Raw genomic sequence first — 16,703 nt, forward strand, 5'->3', positions numbered from 1 at the left:
CGTAAAAAAAAAGCTAAAGAAAGACAGTATGGCTGCCAACTACGCTTTCTAAAAGCATCATAAATAACGTCGTTGGACGTCACTGTGGGTACTCCGTTTTCTCATCAAGCTCCCTCCAAGAATCACCATCGATCATCAGGGCAGACTAGACAAGATTTTTGCTTCACTTAATATTACTTACCTACAGTTAAATTACTCAATATGTCTTTCGTACGTACGTATTAAATTAGACGGTAAACAGCTCGAATCCTGCAAGCCGCTATAGCCGACTGGTCTATTATACCTATTCGTTATAGGCTAAAGAAAATCTGTCGCGTCATATTCAATCAAAACAATATCTTTCATATAATCTAATGTAGAAATAACGTCAGTAATCATAAGAGTAATAATACACTATCAGGGAAACTGGACGTTCAGTCGAATAAGTTTAGTGAGCTCAGCCCTTAGTTCCTCCCACTTTAGACCCACTGATATAAAAAAAATATATATATACATTGTCGTCACTCTTGCATTCGTCCAGGGCGTATCAGACAACTGACCCACATCGCGAAGTACGCTTGTCCTCGCGGTGCTGCAGAAATAGCACTGTTTGCCATTAAGCATGAGGACATGTGAATTTCAGGTTCAGGATTTGAAGGCATGGCATCATGTCAAAAGCCTGAGGATTGCTTTCCCTCGAAATCAAAAACGACAGTGACGGCGATATGCTTAGTGTGTTCATTGGAGATACTATCTCTAATCCGTAAAAGCTACGATGAGCACCGCATAAGCTGACTACGATTCGGGACCGTATTTTTGCTGGACATAATGAAATGTTATCTACTAAGATAGCCAACAACGTAAACCTATATTGTCTCTCAGTAAAAAGAAGAATATAAGGCAATACTTATTCCACGCAAAAATATGCGTAGAACATCTTCAGTACATACGAATAAAATACTCACGTAGCTATTTGTTCCTTGCAGGTAAATAATAAAAATCAAGTGTTTTTTTTTTTTTTTTTTACGATATCTGTCACCCTTGGTCAACACATATCGTACAAGTACTAAAATGATTTATTTATTCTCTACATTTCATTATTGCTACTACCATGATTTGCCGAGTACTGTCCAGTATACGTTATTTTTACCTCATGCCTGCGTTCTGGTGGTAAGGCCAAATATAGGTTGTCATGAAAAAGTTGTCGGTCATGGCGCTGAGATAGTTAGAACGAGATTTCTTCCTAGCTCCCTGATGTGATTCTTTTTGCCAAATTTCCTTAGAGGTCTTTTGTAATAGCGATAATATTGTGACAAGATCTATAAGGGGGTGTACTTTTTACAACAAGTAAGCATTGTTTTCAGACTATGTTTAGGTTGTTACTAAGGTCTACTAGGTGCAGCGGTTAATCCATGAACTTTGCCAACGTTTACGTTACGTTCCATGGATCTATGCACATACACGCATAGTACTGGGCATGTGGTGCGTAAGTCCAATCACGTGTTAGACAACGCACGTAGCACGTTTACGACCGGTACGTTCAGAGACCAAATACTGTCGAGAGTATGTGAAGTTCTTTCAGCCCTACAATAGAACGAAAGTACTTTTTCGACGTCGATAGGCAGGGAAAGATGCGCAAAAAATCTAACAATAGAATTATATATGGTCGTTAGGTGTATCGCTGAACCCTATTTTTTTTAATAGTTAACGACGTACACGTTACTGAAAAGCACGTAATGAAGCCTCTGCTGTACTGCATGCATAATCGCTATATGCATGCTTCCTCGCTGTAAAATTGTACGAAATTTTAACGGAATATTAAACTAGTATTAACTTCAAGTTACCTATCTTAACTGAGTAAATGCAGACGTTTCATTCATGCAGACGATCTTTAATGCGCAACATCCATTGAATCCACGGCCTTTATGGCACAAACGTACAAGACTCGGTTTAAGGGGTAAATAATGAACAGGCCTGCTTTTAAATTGAAGCAACTCATCAAACGTTTTAAATCCTAATAGTGTTTCTTCCAGTGGCAAATAGCATGACCGCTAAGTTAATTAAATATAGTATTATATTCGTATTATTAACTGAAATAACAGCTATCTTAAGATTCGTAGCGGTAATTGTCCATTAACTATTCTTCGAACGGTACGTATCGCTAAAATAATCGGCAATAAATATAAAAGTGAGCGATTTATTGTCGTTTTAAAAGATGCGAAAGATAAAAAACAAGTGAACCACTGTAAGAAAATGCTTTTCTACACAGAACGTTTACAAAAGACACTTACCACCTCGGCACAGTTTCTAGCAATGAGAATTTCAACAACGAATTTGGACGCATGCAAAATTCAGTGGCGCGTCTAAGTAGGCCGACTCGCTGAATCTGTTTCCAATAGCGTCGCGGTGCGTTCGGGATGTCAAGGAAACGGCGTTCAGCTAGCTCGGAGGTTGTGAGCCATATGTCAAAGCGACTGCTATGAGGGAACGTCAGATTCAAAAGCCACCAACCACTTCCATCCCCATGCACAAATCTATAGTCATCTGAGTGAGCACCGAGTCATTTTCGATCCTGAGCAAAAGCTGCTGTCAGCCAATTCTGCTATTGGCATATGAATTACGTTGGTTCTTCAGTTGAGCTTTTGTTGCAGGCCCAGACACATAGAATTTCGATTGTCAATACGTCTTCAGTAGCTTTCTTTTTTTCATTTCTCGTCGCGCTAGTCCTTCAAGGTATCGAAAAAAACGAACTTACTTACCGAGAAGATAGCCGTCGAGCTGATCATTTTATAAAACAATATACAGGTGTGCATGCATGCATGCATTTGTGTGTGTGTGTATACATATAACGTAAAAAACGTTCAGCCGCAGAAATTAAATGGAAAAATTTTCTTATTACGAGCTACTGATATATTCGGGACCTGTAATTGTATTAAACATACACGATATAGATGGCTTTAATCAACGTGGTTGTAATGAGTAGGACATGTTCAAAGTAGCTATTTCGATTGCCTGCTCGACAAATGGAAACTACCAATTCAATTAAAGCACTAGTGCTCGTATAAACGTAAATTGTACATTATTTTATTGATTATAGCACATACACATTTTACATTTGAGATCGGAGACGAACGCGGGCACGAGACAAGACAGATTGTGCCATTTAATTGAAACACGTGTTTCACTATAGTGACTCCCGGACAAAGAATCACAATCTATTTATAGTTAGTCGTTAGGAAATTTATTTCATGATCCCTAGTGTATCATCATAGCGTGCTGCCGACGCATTTCATTAGCACTCTAGAGGGAATAGAAACACTGTTTTGCGTGGGACGCGAGTGATACAAAGTGTAACGTAACCTGGTGTCCGTATGATTGTTTGCCAGGACATCGTTTGCCGGCCGTCGGATTCGCACGAGGTCGTGGCTCTACGCTTTTGGCTCGAAGAATCTTATATATATATATATATAAAGCAAATATCATTACACTATCCCGCCTCCTCGTTCGCACAATACTGCCGGCCATTAATGTAATAAAGTTATCAAAGCAAGTTACCTTATGATACGAGTTCACCGGAATAGAACCGCCATTGACTGCTTAGAGTTAAATAACAATTTCCGGAATGGTGCAAATTGGAGAGAACGAGATATCCCGGTTGAAGATTCGCTCGACCGTGTCAAAGTTCTAATGGAAATCGTCCCTATTCAACCTCATTCATGCCCGTTATTCCTTGTCATCGTACAACCAATATCCTTCTACTATGCCATATTGTACAAGACGACATGTTATGGTATATTGAATTGAACAGATCATTTTTCCAGTTGTACAGCGCTCGAAAAGAGAAGAAAAAGCCTCATAGATAACACTGAATCTACTAATGTCATTTCTTCACACACAGCTGCTTACTCGGTTCTTCTATTTCGCTTAAACAATATTTTATATAATTTATTGTAAATGATCGTGTACTAATTGCTATCATTGTAACAGGTGCATTATAGCTCATCGTAGCTTTTTATGCAATTCAATGATTGCTTCAGCGAATTTAATTATTCAAAACTAACTATACGCTCGTAGAGAACGGCGCCTGAGATGAAGGCCGCGACCTCCTCTGCCAAATCTTCGCTCGTTAGGCTATCAGAGGTGCTCGGAGGATGCGGTCTAGTACGGCATGCACCCCCTATAGGCGTCCAACAGGTGAGATCGGTCTACTTTACCTTAAACAAGCCACTAATTCCTTAATATTCGAATGCTGAAACAACGACTCAACACGCAATTGTCCAGTTTGGTGGACAAGAACGAAACAGGTTATCAATAGCCAGATAGTTTTACGCTCCATATACAGCTGTACTTATACTTAGTAAGCACCAAATGTTCATAGCAGTTTGAAATGCTTAATATTGCTTGGCGAAAGAATACAGGAGACTATAGTACAATGAAACAAAGGGAGTCCGAAGTTCAACTTGCTACAGATGGCCCTCATGTGTCTCTTGAAATGTAGCACACGTGTCATTAGTCCCAAGTCACGATATAGTGTTGAAATTGTCGAGAGTAAAAAAACCAGTTTATGATCTTGTAGATTTGCGATGTGCGAGTTTCCCTTTATTACCTAGCTTGGCATGAGATGAGCCTGAAATAGCCATAGCATGAAACGTACGTTGGTTGGCTCTACATGTCTCACTATAACAGATTTTAAATAATGAGGCAAAGAGCACGCAAATGATAAGCAATTTGTCACAAAGCTTGTTATATCCGGATGGCCTTAGAACAAACATTGATACCTAGGACCGTAACGCAGTGCAAAAAGTCAGACAGACTATTTGTGTCCTATATAGGCATGGCTGAAAGCTATTCCTACGTAATGGAAAGTCATCATTGGATGTTACATTGAAGGTTCTGCACACAGCCTATTCAGAATATTATTTAACAGCCCTAACCCATGATAATATAATCTATCCGTGTACAAGGGTATGTATCTGCATACAGCTTTGATTTCGAGCATCCCTTACCTTGTTGCCGAGCTCTAGGCTTCCCAGTAGATGGCGTACTCGAAGCTATCAATAGTAACTATTGTGTCTGAGCAGTTACTTCGACTACCGAGTCGATGGGAGGTTTTCTTTTGCCAAACTGTTGCCATCGAAAGACATGTAGCTAGACGAGTCACAGAAGTCTTCTCAGAGGAGCTGACCAACGGTTATACGCGGGCAGAAGGATTAAATAGCGTTGCCTCTATCGCAGCCTCATGCATCCAAGCGAATATATATGAGCTCCACCGTGGGAGTGTCGAATAGACTTAAGGTGAGATTAACTGTCCGAGGGCTTCACGACGACGGATAAGACCCACCAGCTAGTTCAAACAAAGCCATTCATTCCACGGTTTGACTTTAGCGAAGTTCCGTCGCCTCGATACGTTAATAGTTCCGCTAGCCGAAGTGATCTGGTGATTTGTGCGGAATGGCTACACCAATCGCTGTCTTAGCGTTCAACGTGTAATCCTTCAATAGCGAAGAAATTCATCGTCCTGAATTCTCGCCAATATCATTGGTCGTAAAAAAGAGCCTGTCAGACATAGCTTGAATTACGTCTAAGGCCTTATAACGTAAGACGCTTTTGTTACCCTCAGTTGACGAAAAATTATAAATTGTAGTAGAAATGTACCGTAGTACCGAGAACTCGATGTGTTTTGACATAGGCAGCTTTTTACAGAGCTTTCTAGAAAAGCTCTACGAAAACTGTTCGCTAGCGAAATTCATATTGATTTAACTGGTAATAGTAGCTCGTTGCGGAAAAGTGGTGCTCGTCGCTGACAAACGTTTAACTAAACCTGAACAGATACGACTATATATACTTTATATAGTTATAATTGAGATGTATAAATAATTACGATCTCCTATTAAATATATTTCTTATTTAATTTTTTTTATGTATAAATTTCATAATAAGAAATCTCTCTCTGAAAAATGGCAAAAAAAATTTATCGTTCAAGGTAGCGCGGGTCCTTTTGTATTGTTAGCAATGTCGATGTTTCGGCAATGAGTTGCTACTATGCAGAACAGCGGCAACGAGATTTAGGTTAACCAAGGATAATCGATGTTGTTGCAAATCTTACATAATGACAAATCGATGTTTATTTGAGCAGGGTTTGTATGATACCTCGCTAACCTATTGAAACACCCTATTGATTTAGTATATGTCTATGATAGACAACCTTAACTAATCCGTCTAATATTTTCAGGGCTTGCGTTTATCCTATTTAAAAGCTATCAAGGCCTTTCTGATGAAGTGGCTTAACGATCTTGACGGCGAGGTGGTTGCTTTTAATTTTGCAGCGTGAATTTCTTTCATTATTACTTCACTTTCCTCGGTAGGCATTCATGCTAAATATAATACCTGGGGAAGAGTATATTAAACAATATTCAAGTGGTTACTGGTTGAAGGTTTGAAACCGCGTTGAGCATCGTATCAAATAATTTCACTGACAGTCAAATAAAACAACCCCAAATCCTGTATTGAGTTACAATTACAGTAAACGTTCTAGCTGTCCTAACTTCTATTCATTAATTTCACCGTCTGGTGGTAGATTCGACGGCTTAGACTCTTGGAAACCCTGTAATCAATTACCTGTTGTATTTTGACAATAGTCGAAAATAATAGGTAACGTCTATTGAGGCCTACACTGTAGACCACCTTTCACTAAGACTGATCAACCCCAAGAAGCAGTTTCTCACGCAAGGCTGAATATCGTGACGGGAGTCTATTGTCTGGGATGCATTTTGAAATGTGCGAAGTGCGAAGGACAGACTGCAGCAGAGCGAAAATATGGAAAAAGCTAGCTGAAGTCCCTAGAGCTCCTAAAGGAGCAGCAAGGGCGACTAGGTTAGAGTTCCACTAAACTGATCCCAAAGAACAACGCTAAGGGATCTCAGTAATTAAAAAGATAATTGCTGCAGTCAGCAGGCTATCAGCATTTTAGCTTTAGGCTGGTTTAGTTCTCTGTGAGTATAGGTCTTATTAAGCTTTACTTTTCACTACCTTAAGAAAATTATTATTGATCGTCTGATTAATCATACTCGCCACTGCGTGATACGGAGTGCACGATACCTATAGCATAAATTCTCAGGATAGATTTTTGCATATGAATCGATAGAGATTAATTTGCCGAATATTCATATTTTAAGTGATTTATCATCAGAACTGATCAAAAATTTATCGCGATGTTTTTTAAAGCCTTAAAAAACCGTGACCGTAAACAACAGCGTAAACCTATTAACGTATAGGGAGTCCATTTTTATTTCCCTCTCGACTATAATGAAACCATTAAATCATCCTTGCAACTAACAGCATTACCATTGAAGGTTGCTAAGGCTATGCTTTCTGAGCAAAGAGACTCGGGATGCATTGCTGCTCTGTTTATAGCCGAATCGCAAGGTAGAGCTAAACTACTTCTCGGACGATTGATTTCCTTGCGCAGACCTGATATATGTTGAAGCTTAAAAGTTTTCTCTATCAGCGTTTTGCATTAGTTAGCATTACATCCACGTAAGGGATGTCAATTATAAAATTCAATCTGACAAATAAACAAAATCTATATGCTGTGTATTTGCTTGAAGGCCATTTTGAATAGTAGTTTGTCCAGACATACAGTGGTTTTCCTATATCGCAAGGATTGAAAAATACGCAAATATGGATGCTATACCCACCTTTCTTCCTGGCTTGTTTCAAGGACAAAGATCAAGGTACGACGGTTCAGTTGAACCCTCGTATCTTGAAAAGGCGCTTTTTTTGGCGTCTTATACGTTCATTGTACAAATACAAATGGAGTAATTCTTGGCGTAGCCTGACTAGAGACATTAACCCACCCTACCATTAGTGGCTAGCGATAGAAGATTAATACTTCTTTTTGAATGCTCACTTATAGCTCCCACTGTTGCTTCCGATAACAGAACGCCTTTGTTTAGATTAGACCTTCGCTTCGATTTGATACCTACTGCTATTGTAGTTCAGGCACACGTGTCTAACAATCATTTTGGCTTATGCGTTTTGATGTGAATGAAGTAAAATAAGTATCCATGTAGAGTATTCCATGAGATATTCAGTTACGTTTATTTCGCCATGTCCAAAAATCAGTATAACTCATGCTGAACGTGGAAGAATAGTTGTTTCCTTATTCAAAATTTGAATTACTGAAGCAATAAACATGTATTGCTTGAAAGGAATAAACGAATGCTAGGTTATCGCAGGTTATTTCAGGAGGAATTGGGTTCTAAAACAAAAAAACCGATCGACATCTCCTTATTGTACTCTGAGAATAACTGGACAGCTACCTGGTTCCTGATAATTTTACCCTGTGCTACCTTTGTACCATCGAAAAGGAAACAATATAAATCAATCGAAGTATCGTCCAATGATTCTCTAATTCACGCTAGCTTTTAACCAATATGTTGCAGATTTAGTATATACATATTTTCCGGGGTTAGCTGTTTGTGCCATGGTCGATGTCATTACGCGTAGTTACGAAGGACGAAGTGTCCAACTGAATGTATACTCAGCAGCTATAGCTTTCAATTTATTATTATCAGAGATGACATAACATGAAAACAGGATTACGTATAAAGCTTACAGGGATGGGAATGGTTCACGTCCTGTATTTCTGACAATAAGGATTAGGTTAAAGTAGGGTATTATCATTACAGGGGCATACTACGAAGCTCTTCTTCAGGTCTTGTACTTCTTATAGGTTATTGAGTATATAACACTGCACACGAAATTTCATGTGATGCGTTGTCCGGGCGATTTGGCAATTGGGATTAGATAGAGTGCCTGTGGCAATGCTTGTACAGTATCCGCTACATGTGAATGTTGCGCCATCCTTTACTCGCAAAAACCTCCTTGTTGCTCCTTCCGAACCTGCTATCTAACCGATTCGGCAATATATACAATAACAATCGACCATCCCTACTCCAAAGGCAAACCGCTCACCAGTGAAATATGCAGGTTCCAACACTGCGGCCACATACGGCCATGGTCATCTGACGCCATCAGATCCGAGCCAACAATGCTTGTGAAATTGGATTTAGGAACGCATCCAGTGCGGTTAGTAGGGATCATTTCCTTCGTTCTGTCGAATCTAGGGTTCCTAAGGTATATGGTTCTGTAAACCAACCTTACGGATGACCGTTGCATCTGCTTCAAGCAGGCACCTGCAACAAGGTGTAGCAATTAGATACCTCGGATCGGCCTTTTGTTGTCTTGAGTACTCAGTGCCGTATCTGGATGCTATTACATTGAATAAGAATATAGCATTCGTATTCAGTGTAATAGCCCCTGATTAGGGGCGCCCCTGGCAGAGGAAAGTATTGACCCTTAGGTTAATGCTATGTCTTCCTAGTACTACTTTAGTTAGTATTACTATCTTAATCTAATGTAGGCCTTCGAAGAGAAAAGAAGGGCCAAATTCTTTGTTGAATGAAATTGTCAACTAACAAAGTGCAATATGTAAAGCATGTAATAACCATGTCGGCTCGAGACATTTTGGGGATCCACGTCGATCGTAGCTAGAGTTCATTGCCTGCCTGGTCCCTTTGGATAAAAGCTATAAGTAGTATTTTAGAGCAACAATTGGACTATGGGCCAGATCTCGGCTTCCACCGGTTTGTTCGGGCATGCTCTTCGTCAATCAAATCGGGGTTGTTCAAGCTGAGCTTGACAACATATTAACTAGTCAGGAAGGATCTTCCTCCTAACCGCGCTCCACCCTTCAATACAGGTCACTCGCTTAATAAAGTAAGCCATATCACTCTTCTTTTAATTTCTTCATAGATTTTTCACTCATGCATGCTTTTTGCTTGGAAATTGCACCAAACATATGCACTCTGCTTGATCCGTTGAAACGTTTCACTGAAGAATAGTAAATACAATAATATATACCGGAATACGTCACTATATAATTACTCTGCTATAAAACCTATATCGTCTTCGAAATTATCGTGTCTGTATAAAACGTCAAAATATGAGTCAAAATATGATACGTACTTCTGCTAACTGTCTCGAAATATATACTTCCCCTGTCACAATGAAAACGAGAGAAGTCTCGTTTTATAAGCAAATCTTGTTAATGATAATTGAGAAACACCAGCCAATACGTCTTTATAGAAACATTGGGAAAGTGTAATAATTTTCCAAAACAATATGAATTTTTTAAATTTAGCGAAAAGGACTTTTTTTTTTCAATTTTGCTGACTGACGAACCTATGATCCATAGAATCAAGGTAGCAAAATTAGTGCTGCAAATAGATTGGTCTCGAGTCGTTCATTAAGTTTGGTCCAAATCGACTGAATTAATTTTTAAATGCGTTTTATTATATTGGCCAATTCGCTCCCGCTGTTTTTTTTGATGCTTAGGTCCCCTAACCTGTTGTATCTTGATAATTAAACGCTGCACACCAATAGAAAGCTGCTTCTTTGGTCTATACGTATTCTACTTAGGTTATAAAAAAGAGTTAAGCTTTAAAAAAAAAAAGCAATATTTTTGAAAAAAACGAAAAGCTGTGCGTCACGCCAGAAGAAGAACAAAAACAAAAAAGTTGTAGTAATATATATAGTAAAAAAGTTGTATATTATTGATTACTAAGCTGAGGAAAGATATTACTCAACATGGCTTAGCATGAATGTTTTTGTATAGATGTGTGTTGAAAAAAGAGCTAGTTTTATATATTATTTACGCAAGATAACAAAGAGCGGCTTCAGCGATTTGAAAGGAGAGATTTGTGTGGAAAGATGAGTCTTCACATGCAACATACAACCAACATTATAACAAATAATGACAGAACACTAAGCAATGTAATAACACATACTTGTATAAGCTTGTATTATGGACAAACTGTCTTCTTTCAGACTAGCGCCACGTTATCCCATAAACAGTACAATGCGCCATAGCAAAACTTTAAAAATGCGGTCAAATTTACTTAGAGGAATTACTTGTAGTAATGTTTATATCAAGTGGTTTTCAGGGCACAGCCAAATTAGCTTTGGTTGTTTCAGATGGTTGTCGGATTAAGTGTGTTATTTAATTTATGTTAGAATATCTATTCATTTTTGATTACTTTATGTCCTGCAAAAGAACGTAATAAAACCCAGTTTTTACATTGACCCCAAGGTATCTTGGGCAACAAAAAAAATTTACTCAAAACAAGTTTACTATCATTATTTTTCACTAACCGCTTAAGTCTGGAATTAATTTTTTAATCTGGAGAAATTTAGCTTGGTGATTATATTATTAAGTTATAAATTGTTGAATAGTTCGTATCATGCAACTTGTATTATGGTAGACAGTTGAGTAATTTCTTGACAGTTAAGTTCTCAGTTATTCACGGCAAGCTTATGTGCTCAACTGTCACTTGTTATGGCCACGATTGATACAGAACTGACTTACGTTCGTTAATATATTGCCTAACAGATCTGCTCTTGCGGGGCAACGTTGGGCTAACGATGAAAAGACTCCCGAAGTCATATAGGCCTATTTCGGTGCGGCGCATATTTCTATAATCGTTTGGGTAGGCATCGATTTAAAGATATAATATTTAGAATATCTCCAACGTTTATGATAATCGCTCAAGTTTCATGCCAATTAAACTATGTGCTTTCCAACGCATAAGCTCTTTCTTTTTAGCATATAGGAATTTTTTGCCAAGCGTCTTGTTTAAAAATGAAGCACAGTAGGCCAGGCTTGCTATAGCAAGTCTAAATACGATAAATTCGAAAGGCTAATCTGACTCACCCTTCAGGTCCTGTCGTAGTCTACTACGTTGGCGCTATGTATGCCAGTACGTCGTACAACGCTTCGCATTCGGTTGGCAACTTGTGCCTTTAATCTTGACCAACCCAACAGCTATTCACTATTCTCGGATGTTACACTAGGGTATCGTTATAAGCATCATTCTCGTGTCCCCCTGTGCGGCTGTGCCCTTTGTAATGACCGTCCCGGCGGCTTAGCGGTCCCGACGCCTTTCTTGTATTGGGTCTTTACGGCCCATATCTGACGACTCGCTGACGACGAAAAACCACTCTCGGCAACATTCGTCTGGCCTCCCTTTTTAGGCAACTATCTTTCCGTAAACACTAGTGCTTCAGGCTAAATCTGCTGGGGACCATGTAAACTACGACACGACTTCAGCAATGGTGTTAACGTTTGCATCGGAGGTGGTCTGTCTGTGTCGCCAATTTGAACGGTCTTGTCCTCCATCATTTGTAATCGAGCAGGACTTCCAGGGGTTCAGCCGATCTCGAGGTCTAGGGATTTCGTTGTTCTCTATGTATTTGGTTGCGCGTAGCTTTGTAGCCTTCATAGAATAATAAAGAACTAGGTCATTGAGTAAAAACTGGTAATATGCCGGCTAACGGCTCGGACCTCAATAGCCTAGTCGTTATATATATATAACCATGTCTAATTTATCTACAATACTTACTAATACCAAAGCAGATTATAAGACTTAAACATCAGCAGCTTCACTTAAATGCTGTATGTCGCCCTGTTGTGGTTCCTTCAACGGATTTTACGCGGGCCTTGGTTGTCGACCATACGTTACGTCACCATAAACCTTATAGCAGGCTCAGCTCAGGTCAATGGATGTGGCAAGAAAAGTTCAACTGGGCCGAATAGGAACGTGGCACATCCTAAACAATATTTTCTAAACTAGCGGCTGTGAAAAATGACATTAATAACTGCCGCTGAATTGAAAAAAATCACGATTTTCATCGACGTTCTACATTTATTTTGCATAACCCAATATACTGGGTTCTCAAGGAACTAAAGCATAGTTCAAATCAAGTGGCCTTGCCAAATTGGCGCGCAAAAAATTAAAACGATATGCTCTAACTTGTGTTTTATGCCTTTAAGCTCATCTTTGAAAGCAGCTTGTAGCTCACAAGCACGATAATATTGTTTACAAAGGGCCTTCCTGAAAAAATCCAGGTTCACATTTTATGCCAACTTAGACCTAAAAAGCCTGGGTCAGCATCCAAGGATATGGACCTAGCCTTTTTCCGTGCGAAAAGGTTTAATTCTATTTTTACACTTGCTATCTCATGAACTAGAGTGGCAAAATCCGATATGAAAATTATTTTTTTCGATTCGACGGAGACTATTAATATTCCAGTATAGTGACTACTTCCGTTGATGTCATGGATAAAAAAAAAAGACGCTGTTCTAATGGGCACCAAAGTATCATTTTACGATTATATATCAAAATGTATAGAAAAAAAATATGATCGCTACTCCTTAGGAATCGTGTGGTTGTCTGCGAATGATAATTTCGGTAATAATAACGCCCATATCGGACGAAAACGTTCGTTCCGTTCTCCGGTATGAAGAATGACCAGTCACAAAGGTACTGATTGTTAGGAGTCGTCTAGCATGGCGAAACTAAATCATTTCAGGTAATACAGAGATATCCTAATTTATGTTATGTTATGTCTGCTCCCGTTCATAACTTGAAATCAGCTTTCTGGACGTTTATCAACGACTATTTACATGACTTCACCTCAATTCGTTATCGGTATCTGAAATCACCGCACTATTCTATTTTTCTCGCCTTGATCAGAGCTCAACGAGTACGTTACGTGTTACAGTTGACTAAGCGCACGGTGTTTTGTCGAGTGTTGTGTCACAAATTCGTCAATCTCTTCAGAAAGTTTATCTACCTACCGTTCCCTTTTCAGATAATGTCCCGTTAATAACAAATGTTCTTGATAAGCGTCAGCTACAGAGGTGCTTTTCACCTAATTTTTGCCTAGTATGCTCCAGGCGGATTTTTCTGTACACCAGAAGGGGAGTCCATCTGCTCTGAACTCAGTTCTTTCTTCTCAGGGAACCTATTTTTTGTATTCGTTCTTTGCGCTCGACTCGTTATTTTAGATTCGATTTTAAAACAAATGCTTTAAGAAATTCCATATTGAGGGCTGACAGGGAGCGCAGTAGGGGGTTAGCTTCTGTAGGTTCGACTTTCTTAATTTCCGTGCTTCAAATGAATGTATCAGTGAAAACCGTGTTTGCGCTAAAGGCATCCCTGCCCAGTGTTTTACTCGTCTTAGATTCTGCCAGTGTCCTCGCTGAGCATTGATATCTATGCTTCCAAACCCAATAATCTCTAATGGCACTCAATCGACTCGTAACTCTTTTAGATTACCAAAAGCCCAGAGTAGACACCTTTGCTGATGATGCTAGGTTTAATTTTTTTATATTATTAAGTTATTATAATAATTTATTTATGTATTATAATATGTAATATATAAAATACAAATAGTAAGTAATAGTAAGATATATAGCTTTTTCATTCATTACAATTGAATTTTAATGTAACAGAAACTCGGACTCACAGCCATGGGGTGATGTTCAATCTTCAACTGACACTCAGTAATTTCCTTATTAACCCCCAATGTGCCACGACATTAAGCTTATTGCGACATTAAGTGCAATTGCTTTTCAGCGAATCTTAGTTTTATAAAAAAGCAAAAAAAAAAAAAAAAAAAGTCAAACCACATAAGTTTTTCGTTTGAACTTGCCCTTCCATTCGCTGCCAACCAAATGCACATTGGGCCAGCGAAGTACTCGAATAACATCTGGCTGCATCATTATATAGTGCCTTCTCGGAAATGCAATGAACTTATTTGTCAGAACTTGTATTTAAGCTAGGCTCAATGGGAATGTTGCAGCAAGAACGATACATAGCATCGGTAGACCTTAATACGCGTCCTATAACAACAAAATGACAACAAGCGAAAGCATAAACTTTGGAACACCTTTTATACTTGATTTATTCTCAATGCGATTTTCTTTTCAGATAGATTGTTGAATCAGGCTCCTTCTAATAAGATACGGATTGAAGAGGGAAGTTTGGCTTCTATGGAACTTCCAATGAACCAGTTCATGTTCAAGTTCATTTGTGCAGTAACTCGGAACCTTCCGTCCCCGCCTGCATGCGCCTTCATATCTCGCAGACGAATGATGCACCACGGTAGCCAGTATCTGGGGCACCATGGCTGCCTGCTGCTACCAACCAATCGATGCATTCAGTTGAAAGTTGATGTATACATCACCGATGACCCACCCATTCGTACCTTTCTTCCTTTACGCTCATTAGCGTAAGATTCAATAATGGCGAAAACCGATTTTCTTCTACCATGGTTTCACATACCTTTTACTAATATCTTTCGCGATGCTGGTTACCTGCTGAGAGCGTTGGCCTTACAAACCTAGCCGATTAAAGGGTGCTATCCAGATCGTATGTAGTCAATTACTGATAAACAGTTGATCGTTCGACTATGGCAGCCTTCGTTATAGTTGTTCGAATCGGTAACTAAAAATAGAGTCTTTTTTATCGTAAGATTAAAACAGTATACATATATTGCTCGCCCCCAAGGCGCAGGCTTATCGTAGTGACAAAAGCTTCCAAGGGGAAAGATTGGAATTGACGGGAGGAGTTGAGATCAATATTCGTGTTAATCGCGGATGATAAGCGAGCGATACTTGGGTCAATTAATCAATGATTAGTCTTACCAGACGAGATACAACGCTACCTCCATCTTAATGGGCAAGTTAAAGCAACGAGGTGTGAAATAGATGCATAGCAGTAATAAGTGCCACTGTTGATTCGGCATTGGAGGCGGTAATTGTTATGATAAATGTTTCCTTTCTTCACAACCAACACGAAGAAAGACAAATAGATTATAACTAACTGCGTACTAGCTTTGTATGAGAAGATACAGATGTAATGTTGAACATTAACAAACAGATTTTGGCTCCTAAGCCCCAGAAAATAGGACCAAAAACGAATAAAGTTGATAGATTATTATGGATCGTCCTACAAACTCCTTGCGGTGCTCTCCAGTGATCACTGAAAACTAATTATTTAATTTAAAACGCCGTTTTTCGCGCCAGAGGGTACGGACGGTCAATAAACAAGTATCGTTGAAACAAAGAAATAACCACTTCTGTGTGTATCACAGTGGGTCTTCAGAACAGGAGTGGCATAAGGAACACAATATTATATAATTTATCTCTGCTTCTTTGAGTGGAACCTACGGAACTTCTTTTTAGGGAGATTATCTTACGTTTTATGTACTGTTGAAATTTTCGACTGAAATTTAGAAAGGCCCATTAACTATATAGTTCCAGCATTCAATCTGGCTATACATATATATATATATATAATATAATAATAATAACAACCATCCGAGTTAGCGGTTTTCTGATCGATCCTTTCGAATAATTATGGTATACTCTTGTGTATCACTAAGAAATATATATATTAAAAATATGGCCTTCCAACGAAAGTCGAAAAATCTTCTTAGGACTAATTAAAGCCTAATCTAACAAGATGAAGTGCTTTTTGGTCCTTATTATATTTCGACTGTACGATAGATTAAAAATCTGTGAACACTTGTGACAGGCCGTATCATGTCCTATAATGATGAGTGCAGCGCAAGCTAACACGAGTTGAAGTCATAGTCTTCATTGTTGCCATAGTTGCATAGCGTAAAATAATTACTATGTCGAGGAAAGACAATTGTTGAGTCGCGGCACCAGGAACTATTACGACGGTTGTGCATACATATATTGTGGTTGACCTTGTTTGTCTCTTTTCTATGAGTGTGATTTTGCTCCGAACGTCGAATAAACTTAAACGAGGCAGGAAGAAAAATAAGGCCACGAGCGGGTTCAACGGTCGTGA

At 38.9% G+C, this 16,703-nt stretch overlaps 1 long non-coding RNA gene across 1 annotated transcript; it reads right to left on the reverse strand.

Annotated features, from left to right (window-relative positions):
- Nucleotides 1–6,233: 6,233 nt before the first annotated feature.
- LOC111244726 (uncharacterized) lies at nt 6,234–12,374 on the reverse strand. Its single transcript, XR_002671035.2, has 3 exons — nt 11,753–12,374; nt 8,956–9,176; nt 6,234–6,366 (listed from the first exon to the last, which is right to left on the reverse strand). It is a non-coding gene; the product is annotated as an uncharacterized LOC111244726 (long non-coding RNA).
- Between the last annotated feature and the right edge of the window lie 4,329 nt (nt 12,375–16,703).

This window comes from Varroa destructor, unplaced genomic scaffold (genome assembly GCF_002443255.2).
Source record: "Varroa destructor unplaced genomic scaffold, Vdes_3.0 BEIS01000002.1, whole genome shotgun sequence".
NCBI classification, from domain to species: Eukaryota; Metazoa; Arthropoda; class Arachnida; order Mesostigmata; family Varroidae; genus Varroa; species Varroa destructor.